At 44.8% G+C, this 27,551-nt stretch overlaps 1 protein-coding gene across 1 annotated transcript in view; it reads left to right on the top strand.

Moving 5' to 3' along the window:
• Positions 1-10,102: 10,102 nt before the first annotated feature.
• The window catches only part of ELMOD1 (ELMO domain containing 1), a 66,266-nt gene continuing 48,817 nt past the window's right edge, over positions 10,103-27,551 (top strand). The window contains exon 1 of the mRNA XM_058686651.1: positions 10,103-10,220. The gene's annotated coding sequence lies outside the window, so the exon portion shown is untranslated. The remainder of the gene's footprint in view (positions 10,221-27,551) is intronic.

Consider the following 27,551-nt stretch of genomic DNA (forward strand, 5'->3'; position numbering starts at 1 on the left):
AAACTAAACAGGGATTTTACAAGAGGACAGTATTTCCCAGCACATCCAAACACAAATTTCTCGTCCCCTTTATTTCCAAATCCACAGAAATCAGTTAAATCCGGGGCACAAGAGCCCCCATGTCAATTGGGTTCATACAGGAAGTGCTTGCAGCAGCCCCTGCTACCTTGTGGTAGGGGTGTGGCGATGTCAGTTATTTTTATTATTTTTTATTATCTTCAGGTGTTGTTATTATCATCCCAGGGCTACAACTACTTTCTAGGGCCTAACTACCGGGCGTCTCCCTAGAAATGTGTCTCATTTATAGCAGGCCCTCAAGAAACACTGTCATCTTAGCCACGGAAGTTAACTGTGAATGGATACATAATGTTTTTGAATTCCAGAGCTGCTTCACAGAGGAAACACCCTTCCTACGATCACAAAAGAGCAGGTACTCTCAGGCTGGCTGTTATGCGGAATTTCAAGGGCTGGAAAGTCAAACTTTGAGATGCACATCACCGCAGGCTGCTCCCTAGTGTGACTAACACACTTAAAAACCACCAGCTGCATACCCACACCGCACGAGTCACAGGGTGCTGTCCCGACATGCCCCTCAGCTCCAAGGAGACATGCTCTGTGATGGAAAAGCTTTGCTGTGTGTATGGAATTCCCGGACATACTAAAGACACACAGACTCAGGCACTCCCTCCAGTGGGCTCCCCACAGGCACCTGTCCATCTCTCCAGTCCACCCCTTAAATTTATCTGTTTCCGTGACTCTTTTTGCTACTAGACTGCTACTATTTTTGAGGCTGGTCTCCACATTATTTACCTTCACATCCCCACTATCCACCAGAACCTAGCACATAGCACTCAATAAATCCAGCACGAAGACAGGATGTCATGGTAATCTTTTTTTTTTTCTAGTTTGCATATTAAATTAGTAAGAGAAATACCTCCACGTATATGGTAACACATCTTCCGAACCAAAAATTGAGATTCATCATCTGAAACAGAATCTGACAATGAGAGAAAATATTTTTTTAATGTTTGTTTATTTTTGAGAGAGACACAGAGAGAGACAGAGCAGGGGCAGGAGCAGGAGCGGGGGAGGGGCAGAGTGAGAGGAAGACAGAATCTTCCTGAAGCAGGTTCCAGGCTCTGACCTATCAGTGCAGAGCCCAACATGGGGCTTAAACCCACAAACCTGTGGGTTCATGAGATCATGACCTGAGCCGAAGTCGGACGCTTAACTGACTGAGCCACCCAGGCACCCCGAGAGAAAAATATTTGAAAATCTGGTGAGTCTCAGAAAATTCTGGACAGATAAATGCCTTGTCCATGTCCCATCCCTCCCTCCTCCCTCCATTTATCTGCCCATCCATCCACTTATCTATCCATCCATCCCTTATTTATTCAAAATACATTACCTACTCATACTTCCAAAATGGGGGGTGGGGAGGGGCTCTGTTGCTTTTGACAGGAAATAAATACATAGTCACAAAAATTACTTTTTTTTGCTTCTCAGTACAGAATTTTTTGCCAATAGGTCACATAATATAGGATTTAAATTAGTGAACAGATTTTAAAGGCATCCCCAATACTTAAAACTTAACTCAAATTCTTCTCTACCACATAAATATTACAGAAAAAGCCACATTTTATTATATTTTTCCCTCTTTCAGCAACCAGCTGGTAGATTCTGAAGAAAAAATAAATTTAAAGCACCAACAACTATAACTTGATCTTCAGGGTTGTCTCACCTGAAGATGAATCAATTACATTGATTTTGAGAAGAATCAGAATTATTCAGTTACAAAATAAAAATGAAAACTTCTGCTCTACAGACATTAAAAAAAAAAAAAGCCGTTAGGTTTGATGTTGATTGTGACGTAAATAGTATATTGAAGTTTAAGGCAAGTGGTACAGTACATATGTCAGGTAAACATATGGAACTTTTATTGGAAAATAGTTTGGAATAGAAGAACCCCATAAATTCACAGTCTGTGATGAAATGAGAGACTTGCAACAACATTATGTTGTGTAATATTTGTTATCATGTCTCCACTGTAGCCTTTCAATAGTTTTGGCATGACCAAGCCATCTGTTTTAAATGCAATATTGCCAGAGATTTTTTTTTAATCTCTTTTAATTATTATCCTAGACTATGCGTCCAACAGAATTCTTTTAACTAAACTAGGTCCTAATTCAAAAATTTTCACTGCATCCACATAGACTGCTCACAAAAGTCACCAAAATGCTGTCCACTGGTAGTTTTTTTTTTTTAATGTTTATTTATTTTTGAGACAGAGAGAGACAGAGCATGAGCATGGGAGGGGCAGAGAGAGAGGGAGACAGAATCCGAAGCAGGCTCCAGGCTCTGAGCTGTCAGCACAGAGCCTGATGCGGAGTTCGAACTCACAAATCGTGAGATCATGACCTGAGTCGAAGTCGGCCGCTAAACCGACTGAGCCACCCAGGCGCCCCTGTCCACTGGTAGTGTTACCATGTAAAGAGCATAACATGACAAAATTATTTTAATGAAAACTATATGTGAAATCAATGATTGAGAAAAGTACAAATTTAAGATTCTCCATATGCCTCCCGACCCTCACTCAGTTTTGTTTTGTGTTTTTTTAATGGAAAACTATTTTTCCTTCTAGTGATGAGAACTGTCCCTTTCTCTAGGAATGGAGACTTCAATCCCCCATGAATTAGAAACCAGGAGCCAGGGGCACCTGGGTGGCTCAGTCAGTTGAGCGTCCGACTCTTGATTTCGGCTTAGGTCATGATCCCAGGGTCATGGGATTGAGCCTATTGGGCTCTACCCTGAGCATGGAGTCTGCTTGAGATTCTCTCTCTCTCTCTCTCTCTCTCTCTCTGTCTCTCTCTCTCTCCCCCTCCCTTTGCCCCTCACTCTCTCTCTCTCTCTCTCAAATTAAAAAAAAAAGAGGGGTGCCTGGGGGCCTCAGTCGGTTAAGCATCTGACTCTTGGTTTCAGCTCAGGTCATGATCTCACAGTTCATGAGATTGAGCCCCACATCGGGCTCTGTGCTGGCAGTGCAGAGCCTGCTTGGGATTCTCTTCCCCTCTCTCTGCCCCTCTTCACTCGCGCTCTATCTCTCTCTCTCAAAATAGATAAAGAAAAAGAAAAAAAAGAAAGAAGGAGCCATTTCTTTGCCATTCTGGCCACATCCTTTTTTTTTTTTTTTTTAATGTAAAATTTATTGGCAAGTTAGCTAACATACAGTGTATACAATGTGCTCTTGGCTTTGGGAGTAGATTCCCATGATTCATCACCTACATGTAACATCCAGTGCCCATCCCAACAAGTGCCCTCCTCAATGCCCATCACCCATTTTCCCCACCCCCCTACTACCCCCCCCACTCCCTTCCCCCCTCAGTTTCTTCTCTGTATTTAAATTTTTTTAATGTTTATTTTATTTTTTGAGAGAGAGACAGAGACAGAGCATGAGCAGAGGAGGGCAGAGAGAGAGGGAGACACAGAATATGCAGCAGGCTCCAGGCTCTGAGCTGTCAGCACAGAGCCCGATGCGGGGCTCAAACTCAAGAACCGCAAGATCATGACCTGAGCCAAAGTCAGACGCTCAACTCAGCCACCTAGGTGCCCCTCTTCTCTGTATTTAAAAGCCTCTTACGGTGTATATATATATATATATATATATATATATATATATACTTTTTTCCCCTTCCCCTCCCCCATGGTCTTCTGTTAAGTTTCTCAAGTCCCACATATGAGTGAAAACATATGATATCCATCTTTCTCTGCCTGACTTATTTCACTTAGCACAGTCCCATCCATGCTGTTGCAAATGGCCGGACTTCATTCTTTCTCATTGCCAAGTAGTATTCCATTGTATATATAAACCACATCTTTATCCATCCATCAGTTGATGGATATTTGAGCTCTTTCCATAATTTGGCTATTGTTGAAAGCGTTGCTATAAATATTGGGGTACATGTGTGCCTATGCATGAGCACTCCTGTATCCTTTGGGTGAAGTCTGGCCACATCCTTCTTGGCTGTGTCCCCCAAGTCAACCAGAAGCAACAGAGAGTTGGGCACTGCTGTATCTATCCTGAGATCCCTGAACACGGATTCCTTCAAGTCCGATCACCTGAGCCATGAGTTCTGGTTCTCAGAGGTCTTTGAAGATGCCGTAAACAATACAGCTAATTTCACTGTCCCACCTAAAACAATGTGGAGCAGGGTTCCAACCCCAGGATCAGCAACGAGCAATTTAAAATTTAATACACATGAAACTCCTTTACACCACTACTGAGATCCAAGAAGTTGGCTAGGCTTTGACCGGTAAGGGAAATGAGGCCAGATATAGAGCCATGTCTAGCCCAGCACCATCCACAAAGCTAAGGACATTCCCACTTACTTTTATGTATTTTAGGTCATGTCATTTTTCAATAAATGCCTTTTCTTATTTGTTGTCCATGGGAAAATACGTGTTTTTGCAGGTGTCTTGAATTGTCCTTGAAGTTTATCTTGGCATCCAACCAGGTAACTTATCTTTCCAGAGTTTTACCAAAGGATTTCACTGCAACTTAAGCAGCATCAATTTTCAGGAAGAAATGACACAGCTTCTTAATTCGAATCACAGCTTGATTTTCAAGGACTAATAGAAGCCTACATTTTCTCCCATCCACTAAACTTGACTGTCCTCCAAAACAAAAACAAAAACAAAAACAAACAACAACAAAAACCCTTCAAAAATGTTGCTCCTTAAATATATTCTAGTCTAGAAGCTGCCACATATTAAACGTCAATGCCCCAGCTCGAGGATGCCCACCAGGAAAGGCCACTGTAGGTTGGGCCCACCAAAATTTCCACGTAGGAGCATCAGACAGTGTCAGTCACAAAATATTCCAACGTGTGCCCTGTTATCTGACATCAGTTTCTTGCTCTTGGATTCCTGCAGGGCCACCTTATGGAGATTAATTGAACTCCCTTGGACTTGGCTGATAAGACTGAGCACCAGGACTCACAGCTATTTGGGACCTACATTGTCATGGAGCAGTGACATCTTAAACAAAAACCAGGCCCAGAGGAGTCTGACGGGGTGATTGAAAGGGGAACAGAAGGAGGTTTAGTAGAGATTTAATCCTATGTTAGAGAAAACCTGGAGAAAAAGCCCACACTGTGTGTGTGTGTGTGTGTGTGTGTGTGTACACACATTTATACCTCTCTTTGGATAGGAGTTCCTCAAGATCGTAGATGGTGTGTTATCCATCTTTGTCCCCCCAGTTATCTAGCACAATACATTATATACACTAGGTGCTCAATAAATGATCAGTAAACATGTTGCATTTTGGACCAGTGTTTAGACCCCCAGAAAGCCCTCGCTATCCCATATTTTGAGAACTACTAACATGGCAGGCAACGTGTCTAAGAGCCTTATTGTACTTGGTTTCGAGAATTCTCTGACATGATGATTAACACTCACATAATCCCAGGCACAATTTTATCAACATAGATATTAACAGGCATACCGGGTCCAGCTGCCACTTCTGTTTTGTACCCAGAACTCCAACAGGCTTATAAAATCCACGCTATTGGAAGACAGAACGGCCTTCAACTGATTTCTCAACTTGACACAACAATTAGGCAAAAGGAGACAAGGCCCAATACTTTTTTTTTTTTTTTTTTTTTTAATTTTTTTTTCAATGTTTTTTATTTATTTTTGGGACAGAGAGAGACAGAGCATGAACGGGGGAGGGGCAGACAGAGAGGGAGACACAGAATCGGAAACAGGCTCCAGGCTCCGAGCCATCAGCCCAGAGCCTGACGCGGGGCTCGAACTCACGGACCGTGAGATCGTGACCTGGTTGAAGTCGGACGCTTAACCGACTGCGCCACCCAGGCGCCCCGAGGCCCAATACTTTTGAAGCCCAGAGGTTGCCTTTCTGGTTTCATTATGAAGCCAATATACACAACACATACATCTTCTACCAGCAGTTCTTCAAGTCAAAAAACCCAAGACCGGAGCTAGATTAAAAATAAATACATGGGCCCTGACTTCCACCCCACCCACAAAATGATCCAGGCAGGAAACTCCCACTTGCCCATTGCTCAACAGAACCCTTGCTAAAGATAGAAACCTCTGGGTGGGGAGGCTTTTATTCAAATACATTCCTAAGGATGATGTTCAGTGAGAGATCTCCTGAGCAAGGCGGCATACCCACCTGCCTGGAAAGACCCAGACTCTGCGTCACCTGTAATGAGCTGATGTGGAATCCCGTAGATGATGGAGCACAGCATTCCCCTCCTCCTCAGCTCCACTGCTGTAATTAGGGCAGGCTTTGGTGGCACAATTTCCTCCTCTGTAGATCGTCTCCACTCATTATGTCTAAATGCTACATCGGACGATCTCGGTTCCTTCAACTACCACGTGCATTGATCTCACGGTAATCTGTTAAATACGATTTTGATCCAAAAACAATGCAGCTAGACTCATGGCTAATGTCTATTGAGCACAATGGGCTAGCCACAAAGCTAAGCACCTTACAAATCATTCATTTAATCCCGCCAGCAACACTCTGAGGCAGACGTTCTTCTCGTCATCCTCACTTTAGGGAGAAAACTGAAAACAATGAAGCCTACATCCCTGACTTTCCAGGCTGGCGCTTTCACTTTATGTAACGTTGCTGTAGCAAATGTCACCAAACACTTGGCTTCCTTCATTCCAACAATTAATTGCTTCCAAGCCACCTGGGCAAGAACCCTCACCAGTTTGGAAGCCCGGGAGGACTTTCTGGATGAATCCAAAGATGCAGCAGTCCACAACAGGCTGTCACCTGAAACTCTACGTGCCTCTCTGTATGTCACCCTACTACACTGTCTATCCGTTGAGTGTTCCCATGTTGATTAACTGACGAGAAACGCTTTATTTGCCTGTGACAAACCTGCACGTCAAAGGAGTTTTCCTTGAACGGCACCTAGCTGGTACTCTACTAACAGATAAAAGACGTCTGATGATGGAGATATTTAGAAAAGCTTTTTCAGTTAGCAGGCCATGAGGTCACACATCTTTGTGTACTTACAAACTTGGCAGTTGTAACTGTAGCCATGATGAGGCACAAAAGAAATGCCTGGAGCCAGGAAGAGCGAATGAGTTTTCTTTAAAGAACCCCTAAGAGCATTATACTAGACCGTCATTTTTAGACATCTTAAAAGGGCAATGGTGTCAAATCAGGTCTCCTAACAAACTCTGAGTATGTTTATCAGAAGATAGAAGGTGGTTGAGAGAGATAAGAGAGAGAAAGTTGGTGATAGCCAAAAGGGAGGGACCAAAGATGGAAGAAAATAGTCTATTGGACTGGACTAGCACATGAGAATAAGGATAATACCTACTCTGCTGAGAAAGAAGAGGAAGAAGAAAGAGGGGATGGAGGACATATTTATAATAAATGAGCTGATGACCCTTGATGGTCTCTCTTCACTGCTGCAGTGGGGAGAGCCAGAGGTTCATTGCTCAAAACGTGGTGGGTGGGTGGGAGTTGGAAAAGAGACACAATTTTAAAGATAGTTGCTGTGGATTGGAGGAAGCAAGAGTGATACTGTTTTATAGATAATAGGTTGTGGCTTTAGTTAAAACACACAAATTTGTAACAAATTATGGCTAAGGCTCTCTCTAGAATGCTCTGTGGACCCTAAAGTGCAGAAATCTGTGCATTTGTGGCAGGAGGGAAATCGTGGAGTAGAAAAGGATGAAATGGAGCCAAACCCTAGCCTTAGTGGGAAAAATAGTTAGAAAAGAACTATAGTCTGAGGAGGCAAGAAGAGTTGAGAACCTGGATACATTCATTTATTCATTCCACAATCTTATCTTGAGGATCTATTGTATAATGATCACCAGCTAGTGTGGCCATCTAAGGATGAATGAGATCCCGCCCTACAGGGTGTCACGTGACAAGGGTGTGATCAATCCCATGGAACACATGGATATGCATCCACTTCAGGAAAGTTGGTTCTTCGTGGCTCCAAGTCTGTCTCACACTCAGATAATAAGAGAATCAGAGAGAAAAGCTTGAGTCATTCAGATCGTGGGTAGATCCAAACAGTCAAATGATGTACAACAGAGAAGAACTATTCACATAAACAGAGGCCAAAGGTCATGAGAGGGTGAGGGACTGGGAGTGGTGTATGATCCTGGGAGAGATGATTGGGATTCCGGAGATATGGACATTCAGGCTGAATCTAGCCATTGGAGAGGAGATTCCTTGAAGTCAGAGAAAGGCTATAACATGGTGTGGGGATTAAACTCTCTGGCCTACCCCTGACCATCTTCCATTCATCATATGGGATTGCAGGTACCTACCTAGAATCGTTTGGGATTAGGCCAGTTTTAGCTGAGGGAGTCAAAAGAGAGGTGTAAAGATCAGTGGTTCAAGAGCAAGTAGGTCAGCAGCCAGGTCCATGTAATCTGGTGGGCCTAGGGCCAGTATTAATATTTTTATTGATACTTCTGGAAAGACGAATCAGGACTGCATACATTAATTTGACGAATAACACAAACATAAAAATATTCTTGACCTGTTCCTCGGTGATCATTTATTGTTTGGGTGTTTACCACCTACCTTCCCCACACCAGACTATAATTTCCTTTCATACAGGCATCCCTCGCTTTCTGCAATAGTTGTGAAACGCGGACCACAGCGGAATGCAGGCCAATTAAACTACTCTTAGAAGACGATAGAGTGCAGTTCTTATGCAGGTAATCCTGCCCAAAGCGCGTCCCACCTATACACGGCCGTGGTCTAGCTTTTCCCTAGAGGTTTCTTCAAGGAAGTACAAAGAAACTGGAGAGTTGAACCACAAGGTAGTAGTGGCTAATGTTTTGTAACAAAAAGTTGGAAAGATCCGAGTTTCAGGTTATTCAATTCAAGGCAACAGCACAAATGCTCACCATTTAAAGATTAGCACTTACCCCCCCCCCCCCCCCGCCCCTTCATGAAAACGGAAGAGCGGACGCGGGACCCGCAGGGACTCTTGTTCAGTGCACATCTACCTCGTACCAAGTGCTTTGTTTGACCGCATTGCCTCACTTAATCCTCACAACAGTCCGGAGAGATCGGGACCACCACCCTCCAGGTCACAGAGGTGCCCAATGGCTAGGGAGCCAGGGTAGGAAATGACACTGAAAACCAAGGCCGACCTCGAAGCGCATCCTCTTTCCCTGACCTATGCTGCCTCTAACGTGAGCAGCTTTTTGCTTAGGTAGGGAGGAAACGTTCTTCATTGAACACCGAGCACCATCCCAAAGAAAGGCACGCGCTTCGGAGCAGTCCTGGGCCACCGCTATTGCGCGGTGAAGCAATGCTCCCCAAAGAGTCCCAGACCACGAGGTGGACCATCCCTCCAGAACAATTAACCCCGGGGTGAGGCTACTGTTTCCGAAGCCCTGGTTGAAATGCAGATATGTGACCCGGGAGGACGGACTCGATCTCTCCATTACACCTAATGAAAGAGCTGGCCCTGGGAGAACTTGACCCGACCGGTCCAGGAGTTGGGAAAGGCGACGCTGCCCTCCCCCCTCCCCCCCCCCCCCGCCCCCAGGCACAGGAAGGCAGGTGGGGTGGGCGTCTGGACTGCGGGAATCCCTGGGAGAGGCCGCGGGGCCGCAGCTGAACTGACAGCAAACTTTGACTTCTGGACAATTCTCTGGGAAGGGAGCGGGGAGCGCATCTCGCTCCGACAGGTCCCCGGGTCCGCGCGCCTCCCGCGGATGGGCCCAGTGCCACTGACCTGGGCCCGCGCGGCCGCCCTGCTCCCCTGCCCCCAGCGCCGCCCCCCTCCCTCCGCTCTCCGCCGCGCCCCTACCGCGCCCCCGCCACGCCCCCGCCCCGCGCCCGCGCCCCCGCCCGGGGACTGGGCATGCTCAGTCGCCGCCCGCGTCGCGGTCCCCGGGAAACCTCCGCGCGCCCTCCGCGGGCGGCTCTCGGTCGCCTCCCCGCCGCCGGCCGCCCGGGCGCCTCCCGGCGGGCTCCGCTCCCCGCGACCCAGATTCCGGGCCCGCCCCCGCCCCGCCCGCGCCTGCCCGCAGCCAGTGCGGCAGCCGCGGCCTCCCGGTGCAGCCGCGGCGCGGGGGGACGGACGGAGCGCGTGGAGCGCCGCCGCCGAGGGCGGGGATGGAGACCCGGCCGCCGCGCGCTCGGACCTGCTGAGCGTCCCGCAGCCGCCGCAGCCGCCGCCGCCGCCGCCGGGAGCCCGGTGAGTCGCCGCGCCGGGTGCCGACCCAGGAGAGGCAGGGGCGCGAGGGGCGATCGCCCTTGGGGAGGAGGGACGTGGTGACGGGGACGCGGCACCGTGCGGGGCGCAGCGGCGAGGTAGGCTCGTGGCCAGAGAGGGGCTGGGAAGGGAAGCACGCCCGGCCTCGGTGCGGGAGCTTCGGGACCGAAATCCTTCCCCGCAACCTGCCCCCCAGAACCAGCACCCGGGGGGGCGGGGCGCGGGGCCGCGCGGGAGGCCGTTTGCGTTTCGGCCCAGGCGCGGGTCACCTAGCGACCGAGCGAGGGCTCTGGAGGAAGCATCCCCGGCGGAGGCCGGAATGGGAGGGGGGGGGACGCCGAGGGCGGCCTGGGCCCCGCGAGCGGCAGACATGGGGTCCTGGGGCTCCCCCGGGGCCGTGCGGGGGCCGCGGGCAGCGGGTCGGCCTCGCCCCCGTCCCGGAGGGGCCGCCGGAGGGGCCGGCGCGCCGCACCTCCTGCAACTGCCGGGAAAGTCCTTAGGAGAGCATCGCTCCTTCCCAGGCAGGTGGAACCGGGGAGCGTGGCGGTGGCGTGTGCGGTCGTGAGTGCCTTTCCCCCAAGTGCGGGTACGGGTGCGGGCTGCGCCTGCCCCGCCTCCGAGCGGAGGTCGGGTAACACGCCTTATGAATATTTCAGGGGCGACCTCGCAGGCTCGCCTGCTTCAGATCAAGTTTAATGAATGTGGTGCTGAGCCTCGCCGCTCTCTGCACGGGCAGGTGGGCGCCCCGTGCCCTTGCGCTTTCCGAACAATTCCATCCCTTTTCTCGCACCAACCAGGAGAATGACGCCACTAACCCCCGGTGAGCTTTGGAATGGGACCACAAATCGCGTGTGTCATCTGGAGACTAGTTTTGGGCAGGCATCCAGGCATTGTTCTGCATGCCTGCAGTGTGTGCGTGTGGTGCCGGTAGCTTGACAACCGTCCTTAACCGGAGCGGCCAATATGGTGGAAAGCAGGTGCTGAGCTTGTGTCGGGATAGACGTCTTAATTCATTACCGTCTTGTGACACCCGGTGGCCACGGCGGACTTGGTCACTCTCTCCCTCCAAGTTGAATCCGAGAACAGTCTAGATGAAATTTTGAGGATGGCACACTCCGGACCCGTCCGCTTAGGGAGCTGTTCATCCCTAACGCTTTCTTTCATGGGAATAAGGAGTCAGTGTCTTAAGTAACGAGCAATCGCTGTCAAGAACACTTAAACAGGAACACATTAACGTAGGAAACTTTCAGGACTGGAACAAGCTGTTCGTTTCACTTCCATTGCACCATCACCTTGGGTCAACGGCACACAGGGCAGCCGGTCCTCTAAAATGGTACTCACTCCTTTGCAGAAGAAACCTGCTTTTCCCTTCCTTAGAGAGACAGGTATGTCTTTTAAAACGACCTGCGAGGCATTCTGCTAACCAAGATTTCAAGCCTCCAAGATTTACAGGATGCTGAAAGAGGCGACTCTTTTCGCGTTCCAGCCCATTCACACGGAAGCCCAAGCGCCTGGGTTTACAGATGCTTCCCAATTGGGGAAGGCTTCTCCAGCAAAGACACACACACTGCGGTTAGATCACGGGCTCCACCCCCGCCTGCCAGGCTGCTTCTCCCCAGCCTGTTAGTGAGGACAGTCTGTCTTCGGGTGTCTGATTAATGAAGAACAGAAGCCCCAAGATGACTTAGGTATCTTCAATATTGTCTTTTGCTGGTTTAACTGAAAATATGAAATATTTAAAAATTGTTATTAATACATGTAGCTAGGACTTGACTCAGGCACAGTGATAATACGAATATCAGCTTTGTAAGAGATTTGGAGCAGTACCACGGTATTCTTTCTGCGTAAATCATTAATAGATGTTAGAAAGGAATTCTATAAATTGGCAAAAGAAATGAAAATTTTATATAATAAACAGCACTTGCTAAAGTATGTTGCTGAGATGTTCAGAAAGAAACCCAGCTGCATTAACAGACATAAAGTCTGCCCAGTTGAGAAGTTTGCAGAGTTGGAACACAAATCTCCAAGCGCTCTAAAGCATTCCTTGAGTCCTCTGAGAATTTCTAAGGAGTCACTGGTAGAGCCGTCAGACTTAGCAAATAAAAATACAGGCTGCCCAGTTAAATTTGAATTTCAGATAAACAATGAATAATTGTTTTTAGTATAAGTATGCCCCCTGGGACATACTTATACTTAAGATCCATATTGTTTACTTGAAAATCAGTTTTGATGGAGCAGCTTGCATTTTATCTGGCAACTTTAGTCACTAGAAATTTCTTACTCCTCATTTTTGGGTCATGTATGGGTTGAAAAAATAAAGTGGAGCAGGAATCATATGCTGTTCTGCAGACAATCTGGGACAGGCTCAGTTCTGGTTCAAGCTATTGAAAATAACTCATGCTGAAAAGTTAGTAGTTTCAGTTCAACACGTATCTGTCGAGTCCCCCTGCCTGAGCTGCTCGTGAGAGGTGCCAGCTACAGAGTGGGGGAAGTGTGTGTGAGGGGGCGTCCACATAGAGACCTGAGGCCTACTAGGGCCTGTGTGTGTTGCAGCCTGGGAGCCACACGGAATTCTGCTGGGCAGCTCCAGGCAGGGAGTGAGAAGACCAGCACGTTGCACGGGTCTGGCCTTGAATCAGAGAGTGAGATCTTATCCTTATCCTGGGAGGAAAAACACCCCTGGGCTTACACCTTGTGGAGGGGAGCTGGACCGGAAGTTGAAGGACTTTACCTGATGGCCTCAGCTGGAGGACGGAGTGGCCTGCTGACAATGAGGAAAGTAAGAGACGAGAAGGGGATTCTAAAAGAAAGACTTTAAATAGTTGGGGAGTTGGGGACTGGAGGGAGCAGTGGGGACAGATGCAGGGATCCGGAAATGGTACCTGGACGAATGCATTTTGCTGCATTTAACAAAGCAGTTGGTCTGCCCTTTGATTAATACCCAAAGTGCTCCTTCACTGTTCCACCACCATCCTAGTTTCTTCGGGTAAAAAGTCATTGTTGAGTAATACTGGAGTATACTATTTATATAGTATTTTGTATACAAGTAGATCTTAAAGTGTAATATTTGAGATGCTGATCGATATTCACTTGCTTCTGGCACAAATTCCTGACACAGGATTAGCAGGCGTTTTAGCTTTAACAAATCTATCGCCTCAAGTAGGAAAAGATACTAAAGGGCAATGACTGCGTGATCTGGTCCAGCTATCTTTAAGGAAGCAGATTCTGATGGTGGAAAGAATGTAGGTTTCACAGAAATAGATTCTGATGGTGGAAAGAATGTAGATTTTACAGAAATAGCACTATGTGAAAATGACCAGATGCTTGTAGTACCAGAGAGTTCCCGCTCAGAACATTCCAAATGCAATTAATTCCGAAAAAATAGGACACCACTTAACATTCGTGTCTTCGAAAACCCAGCGGGCACTTTCACTATTGATCATCAGCACAGGAAGTTTCCAGAGAAGTTGAAGATCAGACCAGCACAGGCCACGTAGAGAAGTGTTACTCATATCTTGAATGTTCCAATTTGCCAGTCTCAAGGAGATGACACCAGAGTGCCATTCGAGATTGCACTTGTCAACAAATCTGGTTTGTCAACCATCTTCAGAAGAAGCTCCTATGCTTGAGTGTCCTCCATATGGTCACATTTCCACTTCGTATTTTATAATAAGTTCTTGAAAATCACAAAAATTACTCTATGCTGAAATGTATAATGAAGTAGTTAATTAGGATCTTTCTTATCAAAGGATTATTCTTTAAAATAGAGCCAAAAAAATCCTAGTTCAGGTATTTGTACCGTTCCTCTTTGTAATATCTACCAAACACGTCTTGCCTTATAATTCTTTTTATTTTTATTTTTTAATGTTTGTTTATTTTTGAGAAAGAGAGAGACAGAGCATGAGCAGGGGAGGGACAGAGAGAGGGAGACACGGAATCCGAAGCAGGCACCAGGCTCTGAGCTGTCAGCACAGAGCGCAACGCGGGGCTCGAACTCATAAACCGCGAGATCATGACCTGAGCCAAAGTCAGACACTCAACCGACTGAGCCACCCGGGCGCCCCGTCTTGCCTTATAATTCTGATAGTAGATGAGAAAAAAAAGTGATCTAGCACATACTAAGCTTGCTAAAATTTCCAGGCAGTTAGACCATAGGTTGTTTTTTTCAGCAAGATTTCACATGGATATGGCTTATTAAACAACGGCTTACTGCAGTGGTGTCTAATGACAAGCTTATGTGCACGATCACCCCAAGAGAGCTTTAACTGAAATTGTGTGCTCAGTTCACAGTCTAAGTCCTCAGTAAATACTCTGAATTTAAAGAATCCGAAGACAGTGTGTTCTTGCATCCCAAGAGCTTTTAACCCTCCAGCGCACTTCTGCTGACCACAAGCAAGTCTTATTTTACCTCATTTCTGTGCTGTGAAATGGAAGATATGCACATTTAGAAAAAGAAAATCGTGCCAGCTCCAATCCTCTATGTCTATAAAATAGATGCCAACTGTGACTACTGTTCTGAGGGATAAATAATTTCATTTTCAGGATAATTAGACAATCTGTGTATTGTCTGTGTACCCTCCGATGTTTTAGACACCATCAAGATAATTCACAATTTGCTCTGTTTCATTTTTTGCTTTTTTGGTACAAAGCAAGATGATTGTGGTAAATGCTTAAGAAGGACTCATTAAAACCCTTTAAAAAATCAGTCTCAAACAAGCTAATAACTGCAGAATTCAAAGGTCTTTATATAGCTTTTAAATGTTGTTTCCCTCTCAATTACTGGTATTAGGACTTGGTTAATTAGAAGTCTTGGTATAAGAGCTTACTTCAGCTGCTAGAACTCTCCCTCCTAGTTCCCTCGTACAAGTAGATGGCAAAAGGCTGCCATGTGTTTTGAAGGTTTCATTCATGATGAAACGAATAATTTATTTATCCCACAGCTGTTTTTTGGCTTAGCTTATATCAGTGACATCATAAATTCTGTTTCCTATTTTTTTTATGTCAGCAGTTGGCATTATAAATATTTTAAGTGTGAATCCATCTCTGCAATGAATTTGCTGCCCAAGTACCTTTCTTCCTTTTTCCTTTAGAAGAAGAGTAAGAATGTTCTCCCCTTCAGAATTTAGAAGACAGGTTTTCTGAAGATTCTACATTGCAGTAGAACACTTAAAAAGTTTATTTATCTTGAAAGAGAGTGAGAGTACGCAGGGAGAGGGGCAGAGAGGGAAGGAGAGAGAATCCCAAGCAGGCTCTGAACTGTCAGCGCGGAGCCTGATGCAGGGCTCCAACTCACAAGCTGCAAGATCGTGACCTGAGCCTAAATCAAGAGTCAGACGCTTAACAGACTGAGCCACCCAGGTGCCCCTCCAGTAGAACATTTCAATTTTAATTAGTTTTTCTTTGGCCTTAGAATCCATTTAAGTTAGCAAAAACTTAAAAAAACAATTGTTTTTATTTAAGAAGTTAAATCATACATTCTCTTAAAATGGTAAGCATTTGTCAGAGTTGTTTTAATTAAAATGTGTATTATGCACATCGCTAGTCATAATTTTTAAAGCCTGTATTAAAATGCCTAACATAGAAGTTTGACTTTCTTTTTTTTTTTTTTTTTTTTTTTTTTTTAATTTTTTTTTTCAACGTTTTTTATTTATTTTTGGGACAGAGAGAGACATAGCATGAACGGGGGAGGGGCAGAGAGAGAGGGAGACACAGAACCGGAAACAGGCTCCAGGCTCCGAGCCATCAGCCCAGAGCCTGACGCGGGGCTCGAACTCACGGACCGCGAGATCGTGACCTGGCTGAAGTCGGACGCTTAACCGACTGCGCCACCCAGGCGCCCCGAAGTTTGACTTTCATATTGACTCATGTGTGATGTGTATGCGGCCCAACAGTAAACCCAGTATATAAAAATCAAGACTTAAAAAAGGATTGGGGTTACAGTTTTTGCTTCACTGAAGAGTTCTGTGTTGTATCAGAAATTTCTCCTACTACTCCTTTAAACTGTGGATAACCTAGCGTGTTTAAAATAGAGCTAGACCATCAGATTTTTATATCTACAACATCCTTCTGGAACGCATCTGTAAATGGGGCTGTGGAGTCATCTTTGAGAGGGAGAGGCAGAAATAAGGTCTAGGATGTGGTCTAATAGCTGGGTTGACCAGCTGTACCCAAAGAATGTTCACAGGCGTGGAAGCCCACATGGTTTCTGTTGGCCTCAGACACCGACATGTCAACGTTTTATCAATGACTCAGGTATACTTGACCATACGCACATTAGGTTTGCTGATGTTGCAAAGCTCAAAACACTAGTGTGTTTGAATGACAATCATTTTTTTTTTAATTTTTGAAAGAGAAAGAGAGAGAGAGAGAGAGAGAGAGAGAGAGAGAGCATGACCAGGGGGAGGGGCAGAGAGAAAGGGAGACACAGAATCCAAAGCAGGCTCCGGGCTCTGAGCCGTCAGAGCCTGACGTGGGGCTCGAACTCACGCACCACAAGATCATGACCTGAGCTGAAGTCGGATGCTTAACGGACTGAGCCACCTGGGTGCCCCTGAATGACAATCACTATTAAATCTGATATCCCTGAGCCCAGAGCAAGGGCTGAAACTAAGACTGTACTTAAGAAGAAATGATATTGTCAGAGACTCTTAAACATGGAGAACAAACAGAGGGTTGCTGGAGGGGTTGTGGGGGGGGGGGATGGGCTAAATGGGTAAGGGGGCATTAGGGAATCTACTCCTGAAATCATTGTTGCACTACATGCTAACGAACTAGGATGTAAATTTAAAAATAAAGTATTTTTAAAAAAGAAGAAAAACAGATGTTGGCTTCATTTAGGATCTAAAATCAGTTGCCCAAGGACATGGGAGTAGAAGTCCTAGTTAACAACAGTTTGGGTTGTAAAAAGTAGTTTTAGTTCACTTGAGTATTAACCAACAATACAAAAGAAATCAACGCTATTTTTGGTTAGACTCAGAGATGAATAGAGTCTGTATCAGAAACACACAATATAACACACTATACTCAAAATGATGCATGGCAAGCCACCTGTCAGGGATGTAATAAGAGGCACTCTCTCTGTTGGGCTGGACGCTGGCACCCATGACCTCAAAAGCACCTCCTAAATCTGATTATGCACTTTACGCTGAGCTCCCAGGCACTTCTACGTGAATCTGCCAATGTCTAATTCAGCCTGGTACTATTTATGTAATATGTAACTATTATACATCCTTTTGTTGATTTATAATATCTATTCTTATTCTTTCTACTTTATGATGATTCCCTAGGTAATTAATCAATCATCACTTAAAGTAAGTGCCTCCATTCTGTGACCACCTCGGGTTCAATTTAAAAGGCTACTTACAGGTATTCTTTCATTATCGAAGATCAGAATTGAAATTCTTAGTTCAAAAAGGTATGGATACTGAAGAGCCATACAATGGGCATGTGTCCAGGCTCTAAAATAAAATCGCACAGCACACCTAATCAACTCAGAGATGGAAGGCGAGCATGTGCCCCTCCTGTTCTCTCTGTGTACTCACTACTCCGCACTGTGTTTTGGCTTTCAAAGGTATTTGTTTATAGTGTAGGGTGGACACTTTTCATTCCTTTTGAACACTGCCTTCTGAACCCCCTTCCCGTGTTGGGGGCTGTCCTACATTATGAGGCAGAGCCCGCTCCTCCCCCCCCCCCCCCCCCCACCATAGGAGCTAAAATGCTGATACATCATCCTTGCATCCTGGGCCCATGACCCAGACCCTGCCCTGGGGGTGGCTGTTCCAGACAGCAACACCCCTTGGCCAATGCTGGGGGACAGCAGCGTCTGCTCCAGAGTCTCGACACAGTGGCATCAGAAGTATCTTTACTGGGGGCGCCTGGGTGGCGCAGTCGGTTAAGCGTCCGACTTCAGCCAGGTCACGATCTCGCGGTCTGTGAGTTCGAGCCCCGCGTCGGGCTCTGGGCCGATGGCTCGGAGCCTGGAGCCTGTTTCCGATTCTGTGTCTCCCTCTCTCTCTGCCCCTCCCCCGTTCATGCTCTGTCTCTCTCTGTCCCAAAAATAAATAAAAAACGTTGGAAAAAAAAAATTTAAAAAAAAAAAAAAAAAAAAAGAAGTATCTTTACTGGACCAGCTCCGTGTCATCATTTCAAGAGTTATTTTTGGCTACCTAACCTCTAAACCTAGTTCTCTACCCCTCCTGGAGATTCGGTGGGTTACCGTCGGAATAAGTTCCTTTTCTGCTTAAACAGACAGAGCTAGTTTCTGTCCCTTGTGATAATAAGCCCTGACTGTCAGAGGGTGCAAGTTCGTGCTTATGCTGGCATATCAGTCGGTCACTAGGACCTGCTGAACGCGATGCACTCTGAAAAACACTAATGGAAATGTGTGTTCATTTTCCGAGTACTTCTGGAATAAGGCACCTTGCTTGGCACTGGAGAGGAGAGGCACACAAAGCTGGTATTTTCAAATCAGTGCTATGGGGACAAGCAGGAGGAGACAGGGACACCACTGTCAGAGAAGATGGAGGCAGGTATCATTTTGAGGGTTTACTGATTCTAAAGATGGATTTAGCATGGGGCCAAAGGGTTGAGATAAGAAAGGATGCTTGGGGGTGGGCACCTGGGTGGCTCAATCGGTCATGATCTCATGAGTTTGAGCCCTGCATTGGGCTCTGTGCTGACAGCTCAGAGCTTGGAACCTGCTTCAGATTCTGTCTCCCTCCATCTCTGTCCCTCCACTCTCTCTCTCTCTCTCTCTCTCTCTCTCTCTCTCTCTCTCCTCCCCCCCCTCTCTCACACACACACAAATAAACACAATTTAAAAAAGAGAGAAAGAAAGGATTCTTGGGAAAATTCCAAGAGGCAATTTTTTTTCACCTTAACATTTATGAAATTAGGAAACACTGCTAGAATGTGTCATATTTTAATTGCCACTTTTTCTCCTAAACCCATCTACCATATTTCACAAATACAAGATGTCATTGGTATACACTGTTTTTAACCACTAACAAACAAGCTCGGTAAATATTTTTAAATGGCAATGCCTAACACCATACAGAGGCTCTACAGTCGAGGGTGTAAAGTCTCTACAAGAACTAAGTCAGTCATGGAAATGGGTTAGATGCCAAATTCCTGCTTATTTTTGTTGTACTCTCCCAAGGCTGTTGAAGAGTCATAGATTTACCTCGAACTTCTGATATGAACAAAGTCAGGTGTTAATCATCATTGCTTGGCTAGAAAAATGCCTAATATGCTTACAGTGATTCTCAGTTTTGTTGATGGTGCCTTTTTTTTTTCTTTTTTTGGAAAGTTTCTATTTGGAAAATGTCAAATATATACAGAAGTAGACAAAATAGTATAATGGATCCTAATACTCAATATTCACCAACTCATGACCAAGTACTGTTTGATTTCTAACCTATTGTCTTTCCACCCCATTTTCTTTTGAAGCGTATCCTAGACACATATCATACCATTTGTAAATATTTGTGTATGTATCTGTAAAATACAATGACTCTTCAAAAACACATAATCACAATAACATTATTATATTCTGGAAAAATATAGCTATAATTTGTGGCATCTTTTCTTAATAACAGATTTTGTGTTCATTAATTAGGTTTTAAGCTGTTTTTATCTTTGGAGGTTTTTAAAAAGAAAAACAAATTAAGTCCACTTTAGTGTCCACTGATTTCTTTTTAAGAAATTAATATGATGCTGGTAGGTTATACTGCAGCTCTGAATAGTGTTGATCTCGATTTTTCCATTCTGTAGCTTTTATATGAATGTGTTCTCTAGTTGAGAACTAGAACTGCTGTTCTTGCCATTTCCAAAGCAATCTTCAGGAAAGTCCTATCTACGCCTTTTCTGTTTTCGTCCCTAAAAGGAGGATCCAGAATCACCGTCCAAGTGGCTCGGACATGCTGCTAGATGACGGGCACACCCACACTGAACCCTGCCAGCATTTGTTAACACAAACTCCGTGACTTTCCTGTTGAATGTTTTCAGTGCCTTTTCATCCGTGTCACATCCAGCACTCAAGCTGCAACTTATGGCCTAGTCGGATACTGTTCTAGAAGGAGGATTGCCTTTTTGAATCCCCCCACCTATTGCAGGCAGCTCTCTGGTTCCTTAGTTTCTGGTTCCTTAGTTCCTCTGAAGCCTTAGTTTCTTTTTCTTTTCTTCCTTTTCTTTCTCTCTTTCTCTCTCTTTTTCTCTATCTCCCTCCCATCTTTCTTTCTGTATGGATTCACAGAGATTAAGGGCACTGGACCTCAGGAGGCTAGGAGTACCATCTGGTGTATGTCATCTTTAAATTTAAGTTTCTGTTTTTAGCAAAGTAATACCTGTCCCTTAAAACATCACATAAATATCTGTCAAGTAATCTGTCAGTTCATTTTTCATGGAGACAGCCTTTGTTAAGCCCCCATTCACCATCATCCTGAGAATTCTTTTCCCCTTTCTCAAATATAGGATCTGATTGCTGGGTCCAATGTCTTTCTCATTCTCTACCTTCATTTTGGTAGAATGTTTCCTTTAGAAACTCCTTAAAAGGCATGCTTGGGAGGTACATGGAAGGCCTGTGTGTCTGAAATTGACTCCATTCTTTCCTCATCCCTGATATTTTGGCTGGGTATAGAAATCTGAACTGGAAAGAGTTTTTTTCTCAGAATTTTTATTCTTGCTTCCATGTTCCCACTGACAAACTGGACACTGATTCTTAGCTCTTTGTGTGTGAACTGTTTGTTTTTATTCCCCCACTGGATACATTTATGTTGTAAAAGTGCATATTGATATGCTTTGGTGAGCATCTTTTGTTGTTTAAGGAGCTGAGTATCCTGTGGGTCCTTTTGATTGAAGATTCGGTTCCTCAGTTCTTGGAATTTCTTGTATTATTTCTTCAACAATTTTTTCACATACTTTTTTCACTTTTATTTCTCTCTGGAATATCTGTTGTTTGAATACTGAATCTTTTTCTCCCATTTTTCATCTTTTTTGTCAATTTCTTCCCAGCAGATTTCCTCAAATCTGGGAGATTTCCTCAACTTCCATCTCTGTTGTTTAAAAAAAAATGCTAAGAATATTTTCTTATTCTCTTAATGTGAATTTTTATTGTTTCTTGTGTCTCTTTCATGAGTATAATATCTTTCTAATACCTATGAAAATTAATTATGATGTATTGATTATTTTCTTCTCTTTGCATTGTTTGTTTCTTCCAAATTCCCCTTTTTTCACTTTTCTTTGAGTCTCTATAATTCAATCAAGTTAGAAACGTTCCCTAATTCTTTGGTAATCCCTGGCTGTCCATTCATATTTAAGACTGAGGCACTAAAATGCTGACTGGAAGCTTTCCATGGGGCTTGTTGGCTATATGGTGTCACAGCAGTCCAGTGAGGGGCTGGTGCTTCACTGGGGGAGATCCACCTGTGTGTTGGGTAATTTCCTGAGGGGTAAATCCCCAGTAGCCTGGGGAGAAGCATTATAGCTGCCTCTGACCAGGGAGTTGAGTGGAAGAAGAAGCCTGGATAAATCTCACATTTATCATGCAGACTTTTATTTAGCTCCTTCTATTCAGGATGACCGTTCAATCTCATTTTCTTGTGTCCAGAAGTTCAGAGCCTCTCTAGCTCAACCTCTTCAAGAATAAACTCACCTCTTCTGACAGAATGGAGCGCGGTTATGCTTGCTTTCCAAGAATGGGGAAGGAGCTCTACCTATTCCTTATGAAAAATGCCCACCAAGCCTCCTGTGTTAGCTTCATTCTACACTACCACTTTTAGAGGAACTGGGCATCACTAACTCCTGAATATGACCAAGAGTCCATATTGTCAATGGTACTGCCTTTGGATCAGTTCCCTCACTGCAGGCTTAATCAGTTAGGCTAAGTAAATTACCATTTGTTCATCCTTTCAGCCTCTAGAAATCTGCTGATATCTCACGTACGCTCCTATTGCCCTTAGCCTTATGGATTTACACCTTTTTGATTTCTTTATTCTCATGTCAGTGGGATTTTGGGGGGGGGGGTGCCATGTTTATTTGTTTACTTACTAAATTTTTTTTTGAGAGAGAGAGTGTGTGTGAGTGGGAGAGAGGGGGGGGAGGGGGAGAGGGGGAGGGAGGGGGAGAGAGAGAGAATATGAATCTCAAGCAGGCTCCACAGTCAGCTTTGAGCCCAATGCAGGGCTCATTCCCATAACTCTGGGGTCATGAGCTGAGCTGAAATCAGGAGTTGGACACACAGCCGACTGAGCCACTCAGGTGCCCCTTTTTCTGCCATGTTTAAATGGAAGTTCATGACAGAAGCTTTAAGTTAAAAGGGATTATAGATGTAAAATACTGTTAACTATAGCAGCAATAATTGCAGTGAGACAACTCCTACTTAGTAAGGACCTCATGCTGCCTGTGTGAACTTCCATAACGACCATTCTTGTTTGTGGCTCCTCTGAGCCTCTAACCCACAGTAAATCTTAATGCTCTCTTAACCTACTCATACCACTTTCTTAGCAAAGTATTCCACCTCACACACACTACTATAAATAATACGTACTCCCCCCTAAAAAAGAGAATTTCATATCATTGATCAGAATTTTGCGTCACATCCATGAAAAATCCATAACAATGACATAATGGTCAGGAACCCTTGCCTAAGAGGATAGTCCAGTTTAGTCTGACGTGGCTGAAATGTATTTTCATTTGAGACAGCTCAGAGCTTCTTTTTTTTATGTTTATTTATTTTGACAGAGAGAGAGAGAGAAAGAGTGGGAAGAGGGGCATTGAGAGAGGGAGACACAGAATCCCAAGCAGGCTCCATGCTATCAGTTCAGATCCTGATGTGGGGCTCGATCCCATGAGCTATGAGATCGTGACCTGAGCTGGAATCAAAAGTCGAAGCCTCAACCAACAGAGTTGCCCTGGTGCCCCTGAGACAGCTCAGATCTTCTACACTCACTTCAGAAAGGCCCTAGACTCCATGTGTGAAATCTGCTAGATTTCCTACGCCTGGAGGACAAAGACTGTATCCTGTTTATTTTGTGTCTCTGGTGCCTAGAAAGAACTGAACATGATAAGTGAACACGTTTGTTGACTAGCAATTAGAGCCGAGGTCTTTTCCTACCAACTGTGGCTGTCTGGCCTTGGACAAGTGATTTGTTGGATTTGACTGAGGTCCCAAAAGACAAGGTCACCTTGTAGAGGTGAAGAGGAAGGAAGGGGTCAAGAATGGAATACTAGGGAACACTTACACTTAAAAGGCAGAAGAATGTGAAATGGGTGGAACCAGGAGAAGGGGTGATCATGGAAGGCAAAAACAGGCCGCAGCATCACATGAAAGCATATCGACTATGGTAAGGTCAAGGAAACGGAGTTTGGACTAGACAGTGCTCTGCCTTCAATGAAGCATTTCCGTACTCACTCCTTCACTCTTGCTGTAGATGAGGTGTGCTCACGTGTGTGAATGGTGTGTGCTGTGTGTATCGTGGGGGGGGCTGTGATAGGAGAAGGGAACCAGAGCCCAGAGCCTATGCAGTAACCAGCTGGAAGCATCTCTGGTGGGTTAAGAAGGATGCGAGTTGCTCCTATGTAATCAACCTCTAACAGATCTTGGAATTACTTAGCCTGGTTTAAGCTGAATAAAAACGTTTGAGTTGGGGAATAAGAATCCTCTGGTGTGATTTGCTGCAGGCCATTCGTGCTTTTTGTCACCAACCAATGGAATCTTCTGCAGAAACATCATGGCCTGGAATTTGGAAATAAGTAGGTGACTTCAGTCTGACTATATTTCACCTATCCTAAGACTTTTTTCCCCACTAAGCCACTGAAATCGGGCTGCAGCAAATTAGTAGCATTTTATCCTTCCTTAAGGACACATGACATAATGGTGCATCTTATCCTTTATGGCACTGATGAGATACCACCGGGAAGAATAAAATAATATGTACTCAGCAAACGTTTATCGTCATGCATATTAAGTCATAGCTCTAAAATAAGTTTAAAACTACTTTTTTTTTTAATTTGTTTTACAGTACGAGTAGTTGCTGCAGCCCAACCTAATAAGCGACTGGGGTCAGCGACTGCCTTAGGGGCGCAGTACCTGTTTGCCTCCAGGCCCCTGGAAATGCCCTAATTCGCTTGGATTTTCCTGTCAAGTGTTTCTAACATATGTCCTCATTGTATTATCATTATATGAAAGAGAAAATTTAATAAAAAGTATCAGTCTAGATTGGCAAAATCATATCCATTTAATTTTTATGTAGTCATAAGGTTACCATTCTTTTATTGTGGTTTTATAGAAATTTGACTTTTAGGGGCACCTGGGTGGCTCAGTATGTTGGGCATCCAATTCCTGATTTCAGCTCAGGTCATGATCCCACAGTTCATGTGTTTGAGCCCCGTGTCGGGCTCTGTGCTGACAGCGTGGAGCCTGCTTGGGATCTCTCTCTGCCCCTCCCCTGCTTGCATTCTGTCTCTCTCTCTCTCTCTCTCTCTCTCTCTCTCTCTCCCTCTCTCTCCCTCTCTCTCCCTCTCCCTCTCCCTCTCCCTCTCTCTCTGCTCCTCCCTGACTCACACTCACTCTTTCAAGATAAATAAATAAAACTTTAAAAAAAATTTTTTAATTTAACTTTTAAAACTCAAATAAAGAATTGAGAATGTGCAAAATCCACACAAGTATTTTTGTGGAAAAATGAATTAACACCTAGATTTTGAAATGCCCTTATTCTTTTAAAGATGAAAGACCAGTTTTATCAGTTCTGCTTTCCCCGCCCTTCGCTCCCTCCATGAAAACAGTGGAGACACGTTGGCAACCACAGGGAAAGCCAGAAAATCACTGTACCTTTAAAGCGGATCATCAATATATTTGCAGGCAGCCGTGGATCCTGTGGCTGGCAGGGGCCTCCACTGCTATAAATCATGAAAATAAACCCTGGGTGAGTGTTTTGTTCCTGAAGAAGGGGAAAGAAAACCTTCCTAGTTGTCATTTTCATGAGTGTCAGCAGAGCACTTTTCAAGCTAAGCAATAGAGGAGGAAGGTTCTGGAATATGGCCTCAGGGAGAATGTTATGCATGAGCGTTATACCTCTAACATGGCATGCTGGACAGCATGTGTGAAATGTAATCTGAAAGATTTGTCACTTTTCCGGGGTGGTGAATTTTCATATTGCTTGCTCTCTCTCATCTGCATACCTGTAATAAAGTCAAAAACTGCACGTTATACATGTTTCAAAGGCTCAAAAATAGCCTTAGAAATTTTTCTTTCCTTTCTCTTCCCTCCCCTGCCAATCCTCGCGCCCCCTCCCCCACCTCCCTTCCTATTCCGCATGGTGACTATGTTCTATCCTCTGAAGAATGACTCCCTCATCTGTCTAGGGCTCCCTTGCACTGACACAGTGCTTCTTAGGACTTGACAAGTAGGAAGCATGATGGAAACTTAGCCACTACCTGAACTTGCTAATTCAGACCTATTTATTCACCTCATTTGGGTCTGATACTTGGCCCACCAGATTTAAGAAGAATGACCTCCACGTCCTTGTGTTTTGTGGGTGGACTCAGCCAGAGCCCAGCCCCACACACAGCAGGCGGCTTAGCAGCCACTCCTTATCCCCAGCCCTCACTGCTCTTGCCTGTGACCCCACAGACCCCATGTGCCTGTTTGGGAGCAGTTCTGAAGTGGTTATATCTTAAAACCACCTGAGCTTCAAACCCTTCTCCTCCGCTTACCTTCCCCACCTAGACATATAGGTCTTCCGCCAAAGCGGAAGAAAGGGTGGAAAAGAGGGGCCCGTATCTCTTTCTGCCAGAGTCTCAAATCTCTCCTTGACTGATGGAGGGATGTCACCACTGTGATTTCATTGGACTTCATCAGAGCACAAATAGCACACTCTGAGACCATTCAAGAGGGAAATGGAAATTTCCCCATAGGTTAAGATCATTTACTTGGAGTTTATTATTGTCATCAGGAAAATTTTCTCAACTACTTTTAGAAAATATGTATAAAGTGACATAATATAATAAGGACACAGAATAAACGGAATTGAACCAAATTAACCTTAGGCTTTCTTCTGATACCCAAGGTGGCTTTTGATCAATCGTATTTTTAGGGGAGAAAACTATAAAACTTAGTATTTCTGGACCTTACCGTCCAATGTGCCATTGTTTTCTTCTCTCATCTGAAATGAGAAGAAAAGCGCAAAGTGAGGAAATTAAATCAGTGGCAAATGATTTCCATACTGCTGACCTTGAACTTATCATCTGCAGGGTTAAAGTGGGGGATATCCCCCCTCCCTCAAATGCTAAATGGACTTTTTTTTTCACTACTGATAAAAAAAACTTTGTCTTTTAAATCCACTCTGGGTTGGGGGCAAGGGTAGTGGAATGTGTCTTCATCTCCTGATTATAATGACATATTTTGAGATTGACCCGTTTGATTGATTTTTTTTTTCCTTGGTTGTGTTGTAGTGTGAAAAGAAAACAAGAAGCAGTTAGGGAAATCTAAAGGGGAATGGAACTTATTTTGTTTTTCAGTGACATCAAGAAAACTCGTTCAAGTTAGTATATACCTCCTAGGTAGATTTGGAATATTTTACCAACCATTACACAGATTTTATGTGCAGCAAAAAACAAACAAACAGTAAACAAATATTTTCATCTGCAAGGTGGAAACTAAAACATACAGAGGTAGACCAAAAGCAAACCAAGAGAAAATGCTGATTTGAGGACCGTGTCTCACTGATCAATAACTCAAAGAATAATTTGGGGAGAGTGAAATCACCACAGCAATGGCAGTCTGGCCCGAGCTTGCATTTCATTGGATTTTCCCCAAGGGAGCACTAGGTTGACTTTGAGGGGAAGGGTACTTTTACTGCTAGTTACTTCAGAATTATACTACCAAGGATTCAGATGTCCTTGGAAATGTGGTCTCAGGAAAGACTATAAAACCCACCCTTTGGGGCTCTGTTGTGTAACTTCCCATAAAAGGTTCTCATTGGGAAACTTTCAGATCTGCAGTGTATTTGCCTCAGGAAAGGAAATGGGGTGGTTTTTAGTGCAGGAGTGACCCTTATTATTCAAGAGTCCCCTAGCTCACTCCCAGAGGAACACTAAGTTTTCATGTACAGATGGACATCCAGGCCTTGATTATCCCCAGCTCTGCACTTTAGCTGGAATTGAATGTGCTGTTCATCATTTCTTTCAATCTTAAGTCAGTCCAGCATTTTCCCTCCGTGGTTTCCAGAGGCAGCGCAGGGGAGTGATTAATAGCGTCTCAGGAGCCACGCTGTGGGGTTGGGAATCCCAGCTCTGCCAGTAAGTAGTAGCTGTGTG

This window comes from Neofelis nebulosa, chromosome 10 (assembly GCF_028018385.1).
Source record: "Neofelis nebulosa isolate mNeoNeb1 chromosome 10, mNeoNeb1.pri, whole genome shotgun sequence".
Classification (NCBI taxonomy): Eukaryota; Metazoa; Chordata; class Mammalia; order Carnivora; family Felidae; genus Neofelis; species Neofelis nebulosa.